Source organism: Bubalus bubalis, chromosome 22, assembly GCF_019923935.1.
Source record: "Bubalus bubalis isolate 160015118507 breed Murrah chromosome 22, NDDB_SH_1, whole genome shotgun sequence".
NCBI classification, from domain to species: domain Eukaryota; kingdom Metazoa; phylum Chordata; class Mammalia; order Artiodactyla; family Bovidae; genus Bubalus; species Bubalus bubalis.
This window is the reverse complement of record NC_059178.1, coordinates 230,414-240,208: the sequence shown is the minus strand read 5'-3', so window position 1 is coordinate 240,208 and position 9,795 is coordinate 230,414.

Below are 9,795 nucleotides of genomic sequence, written 5' to 3'. Positions count from 1 at the left end.
TGCCATAGCTTTCTTTCAGGAAGCAAGCGTCTTTTAATTTCCTGGCTGCAGTCACCGTCTGCAGTGATTTTGGAGAAATATGATTTTTATTGAGGGAGTATGTATTGACCCATTTAGCGCCTTTTTCAGGATGGTGCCTCCATGTTCCCCATTTCACAAGTGACAGAAGCAAGGCGCAGAGCAGCAGAAGAGAAGCCCAGGTGTATAAGGTGGCGAGTTTCTCAGGTGACTTCTCCAGGCAAGCAGCTGGTTCAAGCAGGTTGCGTGTGTTCTCACTCGCACAGGGAAGTGTGTAGACAGACTCTGGGATTTTACTGACCTATCTCCTTGTGATAAGATGAAAAGAACCTGTTTTTCTGCCCTCTCAAGGGATATCACGTCATCCCACAAAATCTGAAGGGGGGGAATGCGTCTCCATGTTCTTGTCCGTGGGACCCACAGTCACTTGGAGGGAAGGCCGGGCTCCACCCAGAGACCCCAGGCACAGTGAGTGGGGAATGGGCTTGGAGTGGTTTCCTCTGGAGATGTGGCTTTCAGAGAATGGTCAAACCGTGCTCACTCAGCATTCTCCCAGATTGCTCTATCCAGCTGGGATTTACCAGAAATGAGTCACTGTGGGACGGGACTAAAGGTGGACAAAAGAATGTGTTTTTCTCCAGAGTACTGTTCCCTGAGGCATGGCTGTCTGTGGAAGGGTTGCATTTCCATGGCATTTGGTCCAATATTTCCCCTTTGAAAGGATGTGGAGTGTTTGTACTGTGGACCGACTTTCCAACCGAGTCACAACTCACATACAGTCAGCCCTCCAAACCCAAGGGTTCTGCACCTATGGACTCAATCAAGCAGATTGAAAATATTTGGAAAAAATTCCAAAAAGTTCCAAGAAACAGTCCTTGAATTTGCCCCACACCAGGAACTACTTTCCACTGTATTTACTACTCTTCAAATAGCTTTTACACTGTATTAGGTATTATAAGACATTAAGAGGTGATTTAAAGTATAAAGGAGAATGTATGTAGGTTATATGTCATTTCATAGAAGGTATTTGAGTATTTCTATATCCTTGAGGTATCCTTGAATCAATCCCCTGTAGATCTCAGGAAATGTCTGCAGTGTAGATTTCATCTTTTAAAACTGTAAAAGTCATTGGCTTTTGGCCCACAGATAGGGTTATGTAACCATGACCATGATCTGTTCCAGAATAATTTCATTACTCCCCAAGAAGCTCCCTACACAATTCTTCCTTCCCCTCCTTGGAAGCCACTGATCTGCTTCTTGTCTCCATGGATTTGTTTATTTTGAGTATTTTGTATAAATGGAATTGCCCAGTATGTGGCTTTTTAAAATCAGGCTTCTTTCACTCAGCATAGTATTCTCAAGGTTCATCCACACTGTTGAATAAACTTTCTCATCTGAGAATAAACTTTCAAGATTTGTCATGCAGCTTATGGCTTTGAGGAAAAGGCACTCACTGGTAAAGACTAGGAGTTTCACTAAATTTGCAGAGATCTCAGGCTAGTTTGAATAGAAACTGTGTCATTCTCCCCACCCAAACCCCTCCTTCTGTCTTTGAAAAGTGCTCCTGGCATTTCATAGGCAAGGTTATGACACCCTGATGTTACAAAAGTGTTACAGAAGACTCAGTAATTCTCAGAGGATTTTGCAAGCCTGTAATTTCTAATTTATGTCTTTGGGAATCAAGGAACCCAATAAAACTCAAGAGGCAATCACACCTCCAAGAACTGTCTTTCTAATACCATTGTTGGTTGGTTAAGAAGCAGCTCCTCTGTCTCCCTAAACCTTACCTCCCTGTGAAGGGCGTGAAGGTTTGTCGGTGTTACTGAGTTGCACATCCTGGGGAGCATGTTACGTCTCCTTCTTACCAAGTATGTGGTTGTGCCTGTCGTAGGGAAACTGGTTAGGAGGGAAGACCATTCAAACATCCGTCAGTAGGATACCCGCCAATTGCAATTTCCCTACAGGTACTGATACACATGTGCACACATTGAATGACATCATAATAGGGTTAATAAGCTTTGCTTTAATTTTCTCAGAGGAGAACCAACTGCAGTAAGATATAGAAAGATATTAGCTGGGGAATTAGTCTCCTATGTAGGCTTATCAAGTAAGACAAAGACGCTAGCCTTCCACTCATTCCCACATTTCCATTCCCACCCTAGACAGTCATCCTAATCTATGCTTTCAATCAAATCCAAAGCTGTTCCCTGTTGATCTCTTATAATTCCCTTCCTGGTTCACCCTGGCATTCCTGTTTTGCCACCCAGAGAAATCAATGCAGGCACTCCCTTTTAGTATGACTGTCCCTCTTTCTCCTTTCTTTATGTGAAGTATGAATTTTCCCATGATCTTGATCTTTTCTCAAGGGCAACTCCTTACCAACCTTTTCACACCATGACTCCAGGAAACATGGTCTTCTCTTTCTTTCATTCCTACTGCCATTGTTCTTTCTCTGTCCCTGTGTCCTATTTTAAGTTTCTGGCCCTCCGGGTAGTTCAGGATGTGCCTACCTGCCGTCTTGTATGTTACTCCTTAATATTCACTGAGTGATCTGTGGCCTCCGCGCCCTTTGGGCTCCACTTCATCCCAGCTCCTTCCAGTGCTGGGCAACTGCAAAATTTTCATTTTGTTGCAATAGTTGAGTTGATTCTTGTTTCATTTTACATCTCTATTCTAAATGAATTTCCTCCAAAAGCTTTTCTTGACCCTTAAAAATTGGATCCATGATGTTTAATACCTATTTGAATATTTTCTTTAATAAAACAATATTAATTGTTGTTAATGCTTGTCACTAGAGTACCAATATAGATGGAACCTTCTGGAGGGATAAAAAATTGATTACATGGGATATGGGTATGCTCAGGACTTTCTTTTGCTTCTCCAGTTTTTTTATTAACATATATTTTATTGACGTATATTTGCCTTATGATGTTTCAGGGGCACAGCAAGGTGATTCAGTTATACATATACACATATGCTATTCTTCAGGTTATTTTCCATCATTGGGTATTACAAGATATTAACTATAGTTTCCTGTGCTATACAGTAAACCTTTGTTGACTGTTGCATATTGATTTTTTTAAAATTAGAAATCTAGCTTTCTATTCATACTAAATCAAACAAAAGGAATCAAAAATGTCATAAATCTTTTAGTTAGGCAAAAGTTCATAATTTTCTAAAATATGCATTTTGTACATACTATTTATATATACATATGCAAAAGCTTGGGGTTTCCCTAGTGGCTCAGTGGCAAAGAATCTGCCTGCAATGCAGGAGATGCAGGTTCAATCCCTGGGTTGGGAAGATCCCCTGGAGAAGGGAATGACAACCCAGTCCAGTATTCTTGCCTGAAGAATCCCATGGACAGAGGAGCTTGGTGGGCTACAGTCCACGGGGTCACAAAGAGTTGGACACGACTAAGCGACTGAGCATGCATGCATGCATACAAAAGCTTTTCAACTATGCTTGATAGAAGTTTGAGAAATAACATTAAAAAAAAAGAAGAGATGGAGAAATTAGAAAACATAAACTAAATGAAATGGGAGCCCTGAACATGAAATAGAAAAAATGAAACATGCCAGATAAAAGTAAAAGACGATCATGTAGTCCAGTAGTTTTTAAACATGGCTGCTCATTAGAAACACATCAGGAGCTTTGGAGAAAAAAAGCATTACCAGGCATTTGTATTTTTCAAAAAATTCCAAGATAATTCCAATATGCATCTGGATTTAAAAAGTGATTACAAGTTTTTATATTAAATGGTAGTTTTGGTGCTTTATAATTTTATTATTTTTCTGTTGCTCAATCATGATATAATGGTATTAATGAGTAACAGTTACGTAATCACAATAGTAAAAGATGTTTATCAGTTTTCACGATCAATAGCCAGGCAAAAAATAAAAGATAATTATAATCACAAGTCTTAGTGGGAACATGGTTAACCTAACAATATGAAATGGCCTGGGGGGCGTCCAGCAGAGTGGGGCGTTTAAGCGCAAGTGTTGCGTGCACATGCTTTCATCAGCTCAGCCAGCCTGCCTTTTAGTTGGTGCATTTAATCCTTTATCATTTAAGGTATATATAGATATATATGATCCCAGTACCATTTTCTTAATTGTTTTGGGTTTGTTTTCTGTAGGTCTTTTCCTTGTCTTGTGTTCCCTGCCCAGAGAAGTTCCTTTAGCATTTCCTGCTTGTCTGGAAAGCTTTTGATTTCACCATTAAATCTGAATGAGAATCTTGCTGGGTAGAGTATTCCTGGTTGTAGTTTCTTCCCTTTCATCGCTTATGTGCATCCTGTCGTTCCGTTCTGACTTCTAGGGTTTCTGTTGAGAAGTCAGCTGATAATCTGATTGGAGTTTCCTTGTATGTTATTTGTCATGTTTCCCTTGTTGCTTTCATATTTTATTTTTGTTTTTAATTTTTATCAGTTCTTAAAAATTAAGGATTGGTGTGATGTGGAAGAAGAGAATGACTGATAAATTGCTGATGAAAATGTTCGCTAATATAAGTAACTTGGTAATACTTGGTGGCATGTGGTTGAAATTCAGCAGTTCTCTGTCTAACCGTATACCTTCTGTTTTCTCACACGCTGCGCTCAAAGCGCCACATGTTGTGGGTTAATTGCAGTACTGTCAACAGTAGCAAGACGTAGAAACAATTTAGACATTTATTAATAGGCTAATAAAGGAAATAAATACTCTAGGTTTATATAATGGAATGTCCTCCAGCAGTGAATATAAATGAGCCGGATATTCATGTATCAGATAGGACAGATCCTCAGACATAATATCCAGTGGAGAAACACCCATTGGAAAAGGATGAGTAGCTCATATTTTATCCCTCTCCCCCATGTCTCCCCTTTGGTGACCTTAAGTTTATTTTCAATATCTGTGAGCCTTTTTCTGTTTTGTAAGTAAGTCCATTTGTATCATCTTTTAAAATTGGATCCTACATATGAGTGACACCATGTGGTGTCATGTGCCTTTCTCTGTCTGACCTCACTTTTTTACATTGGAGGATAATTGCTTTTGAACGTTGTGCTGGCCTCTGCCGTCCAGCCATGCAGAGCGCCCATAACTATATATATCGTCCCTCCCCCTTGAGCTTCCCTTCCTCCCTCCCAAGTCTGACTTCACTTACTGTGATCATCTCTAGGTCCATCCATGTTAGAAGCAGGGACTTATTCACAAGAGAGGTTTGCCAAGGATCCTTTACTTTGGGGTACAAGTGACTTGCTAAACCTCATCTCCTGAGCCAGACTCCACTCCATCAGCATGCACTTCCCATCTCACTGTCTCTGAAACTAGCCTCTGCATTTCTGGGAGTGATTCTGGGAGTCATCTCCCAGCACTGTCAGGAATAGTTATTATCACGTCCTTCAGCTTCCCAGTTGCCCAAGCATGAGAGCGTCCATTCCTCAAGGTACCAGTAATTGTCTATTACTGCACAAGAAGCTTCTGACCTTGAAGTGATCCCAGAGGCATCTCCCTAAGTACAAGGATCTCTTGACAAAGTACATGATGACATAACTCTATGTAAAAGAATTTTCCCTGAAACTCAGTACATTCAATTATTTATTTGGTCTATATTTGTTTTGATTTACAGTATTTTTCCAATGATATGAACATCCTCCTCTGGAAGTATTGTTTTAACAGCTAAAATCCTTGAGTTTTGCTCCAGTAAATTAAGGTCATTTAGCAATGCAGGCTGAGAGGGTGAGAGGGCACGCTTCCTCTGCTCTCAAGCAGTGTGTTCGATTCCTAGAATTGCTATTGTGATGGACCCCAAACTGAGGCTAAAAATGACAGGCATTCAGTCCATGGGGTGGCCGAGAGGCAGACACGATGGAGCGCCTCCCACTGTTCATTCTCTCCCGCTTCTGAAGGCTTGAAGTCTAAAGTCAACGTGTTCTCAGGACCATATTCCTCTGAAGGCTCTAGGGGAGAATGCTTCTTGGCCTCTTTCAGCTTCTGGTGGTTCCTGGAGTTCCTGGGCTTGTGCCTGTCTTTCCATGACCTTCTTTTCTGTGTGTCTCCTCTTATAAGGACCCCAGTCATTGGATTAAGACCCACCCTGAGCTCATTTGACCATCTTTTAACTAGCTCCACCCATGCTGCTGCAGCTGTGCTCAGTCGTGTCTCACTCTTGCGACCCCATGAACTGTAGCCCACCAGGCTCCTCTGTCCATGGGATTTCCCAGGCAAGAGTACCGTAGTGGGTTGCCATTTCCTTCTTCATGGGATCTTCTCAGCCCAGGAATTGAGCCCACATCTATTGTGTCTCCTCCTCGGCAGGCAGATTCTTTCACACTAGTGCCCCCTGGAAGCCCAGTTAATAAATCACCTATTTCTAAATAAGTTTACACTCTGCACTTCTCCAAGGACATACATTTTTGAGGGATACTATTCAACCTATATGGAACAACAGACTGGTTCCAAATAGGCAAAAGAGTATGTCAAGGCTGTATATCGTCACCCTGCTTATTTAACTTATATGCAGAGTACATCATGAGAAACGCTGGGCTGGAAGAAGCACAAGCTGGAATCAAGATTGCCGGGAGAAATATCAATAACCTCAGATATGCAGATGACACCACCCTTATGGCAGAAAGTGAAGAGGAACTAAAGAGCCTCTTGATAAAAGTGAAAGAGGAGAGTGAAAAAGTTGGCTTAAAGCTCAACATTCAGAAAATGAAGATCATGGCGTCCAGTCCCATCACTTCATGGCAGATAGATGGGGAAACAGTGGAAACAGTGTTAGACTTTATTTTTGGGGGCTCCAAAATCACAGCAGATGGTGATTGCAGCCATGAAATTAAAAGATGCTTACTCCTTGGAAGGAAAGTTATGACCAATCTAGATAGCAAATTGAAAAGCAGAGATATTACTTTGCCAACAAAGGTCTGTCTAGTCAATGCTATGGTTTTTCCAGCGGTCATGTATGGTTGTGAATGTTGGACTGTGAAGAAAGCTTAATGCTGAGAAATTGATGCTTTTGAACTGTGGTGCTGGAGAAGATTCTTGAGAGTCCCTTGGACTGCAAGGAAATCCAACCAGTCCATTCTGAAGGAGATCAGTCCTGGGTGGTCATTGGAAGGACTGATGCTAAAGCTGAAGCTCCAATACTTTGGCCGCCTCATGCGAAGAGTTGACTCATTTGAAAAGACTCTGATGCTGGGAGGGATTGGGGACAGGAGGAGAAGGGGATGACAGAGGATGAGATGGTTGGATGGCATCACCGACTCGATGGACATGAGTTTGAGTGAACTCTGAGAGTTGGTGATGGACAGGGAGGCCTGGCATGCTGTGACTCATGGGGTCACAAAGAGTCAGACACCGACTGAGCAACTGAACTGAACTGAATTGATTCAACCCACTACAAATAACGATCTCATTAGTCAAGATGAATCACTTTAACAGTTTGAGGGGAAACCACCCGTCTATTTCCCATAACTATGAGACAGGAATTTGATGGTGGGGCCCTTCCCCTTGCCCACACATCTTCTAAAACAGTGGTCTTTCCATTTGAGTAAGTCTCGAGGTGCCTACAGGGATGGTTCTGTTGTTCTAGCTTTTAAACATCTCAAGGGCCTGTGTTCTGTCTCCAAACTTAGCTACCTGAGAATCTCCTATGTTCACAGGGGCAGGTTTCCTAACCTGCCAACATTTCACAAAAGAACAGTGACCTTGTCACCTCGCTCAGATCTTCCTGATGAGAAACGCCTGGGAGCAACAAAGACTAAACTCTTCTGCTGATTAATCAAGACATGCAGGCCCACTCATGGGCTTTTGCCTTCCTCCTTTTCATACAGCTTCCTGTAACATGTGAAGTATGGGGGGTTAGAAAGGCAGTATTTGGGGATTTTCCTGCCTGTCTAGTGATTATTAAGACTCAGCACTTCCTCTGCAGAGCACAAAGGTTCAATCTCTGGTCAAGGAACTAAGTTTTCATAGGTCATGTGGAATGGCCAAAAGGGGGGAGGATGGGTGGGTATTTTAGTTTATATTGACTTGTTCTGAATTAAGAATATACGTAAATTAAGATGGGGAATGGTGGGAGTAATGATATATGTTCAATAATATTAGCCTCTTCGAGGCTTTGACTATGGTCAAGATTGAGCTCCTCTGGAGACCAGAGCAGAGGGTATCTACCGAAATTAAATACGATTTTTCTACCAGTGAGTTTATGTGTAGAAAATTCTTTCCTGCTGTTCCTGATACTTAGTGTCAGTGACAATAAAATGCCAAACCAACTGGAATGCTCTACTGGATGATATACTTTTAAGTCTCCTTGGATAAAATGTATGAAATGTTTTTTCAGATATGGTGTGCATCATTCAATCAATATATAAAATCTAACTCATCAGATCTCATCATGACTATTTCTCCTGTGAAAGGACTTCTCATTCCACTTTATCTCTAAGTGTTAAAGGCTCCACTGGCTGGTTGTTATGCGAGATGCAGAACCAATGAATTAATTGTTGACTAAATAATTAATAATTGACTAACAATGTCAATTAGTAGTTGACATTTTTACCTTAAGTTAAAATATGGATAATTTTGCTCTGTCTCTCATTAAGAACGAGAATGCTGTTCCAATAAAAAATTAGCTTTTGTTTTAGTAATCATTTATCAAATTTTTAATGTATTCTTTTTTCAGTTGTATGGTAATGGTAAGTGTAGTGATAATTCAGTCCAAAAGAGACCTATGAAATTTAGAGAAATATGATCATAGAAAATTAGAATGTTTCATATTTTAAATTTATAAATATTTTCATTTGAAAGCAAAGATGACAAAGTTATCAATAAAAGACTTTAAAGTATAAAATTAGGGTAAAATTTTTTGGAGAAAGTGGAGTAGGAAATACAGTCTCCTTGTAAGGAGGAACACTGTAACACATTAGAAAGCTACGGGGCTTGTCATGTATTTTGAAAATGGATGATAGTGAGCATCTTAGGGTTGATTCCACTGCCGCGGCTGCTGCTGCTAAGTCGCTTCAGTCGCGTCCGACTCTGTGCGACCCCAGAGACGGCAGCCCACCAGGCTCCCCCGTCCCTGGGATTCTCCAGGCAAGAACACTGGAGTGCGCTGCCATTTCCTTCTCCAATGCATGAAAGTGAAAAGTGAAAGTGAAGTCGCTCAGTCGTGTCCGACTCTGGATGCATTTTAAAATGTGATAGTTCTATTATAAAATAGCAACACTACAAAATAGAGTAGGTCACAAATTATCCTTTATAACTACTTACAGTACGGGCAGATTTTAGATGGCAACTAAAGACTACAGGAGAGTTGGAGCAGCAGTCCTGAGCTGTTCTTGAACAAAAGGTTTGGACGTCCCCGTTGCAGGGGCCAGGTTCGGGCCACCGTGTTGCTGTGTGTTTCCAAGTGCGGTCTCTTTCTGGCCAGACCACTAGCGACACCGTGTGGCAGTGACCGCAACAGCAACTCGGCAGTACAAGACTTCCTGGGACAACACAGACTTCTGGTATTTTCTCTTTAAAGCAAGTGTAAGGTTGATGATCCTCCTGTATATCTCAACTTGGGATCACCCTGGGCTACTTAAAGTTATTAGGAGAGTGAGAATCCAGGGAGAGAGAATGATGTTTTAACTGACAGGATGGTGGATGGATTATACTTCATCTGATCATGTAAAGGATATAGTCTTCTGTGTTCACTAAAATTCATTGTTTCTCCCCCAAAAGAAAAGTCCCGTGCTAAATGGCTTTCACTGGTGAATTCTACCAGATATTTGAAAACAGCACCAATCCTTCTCAA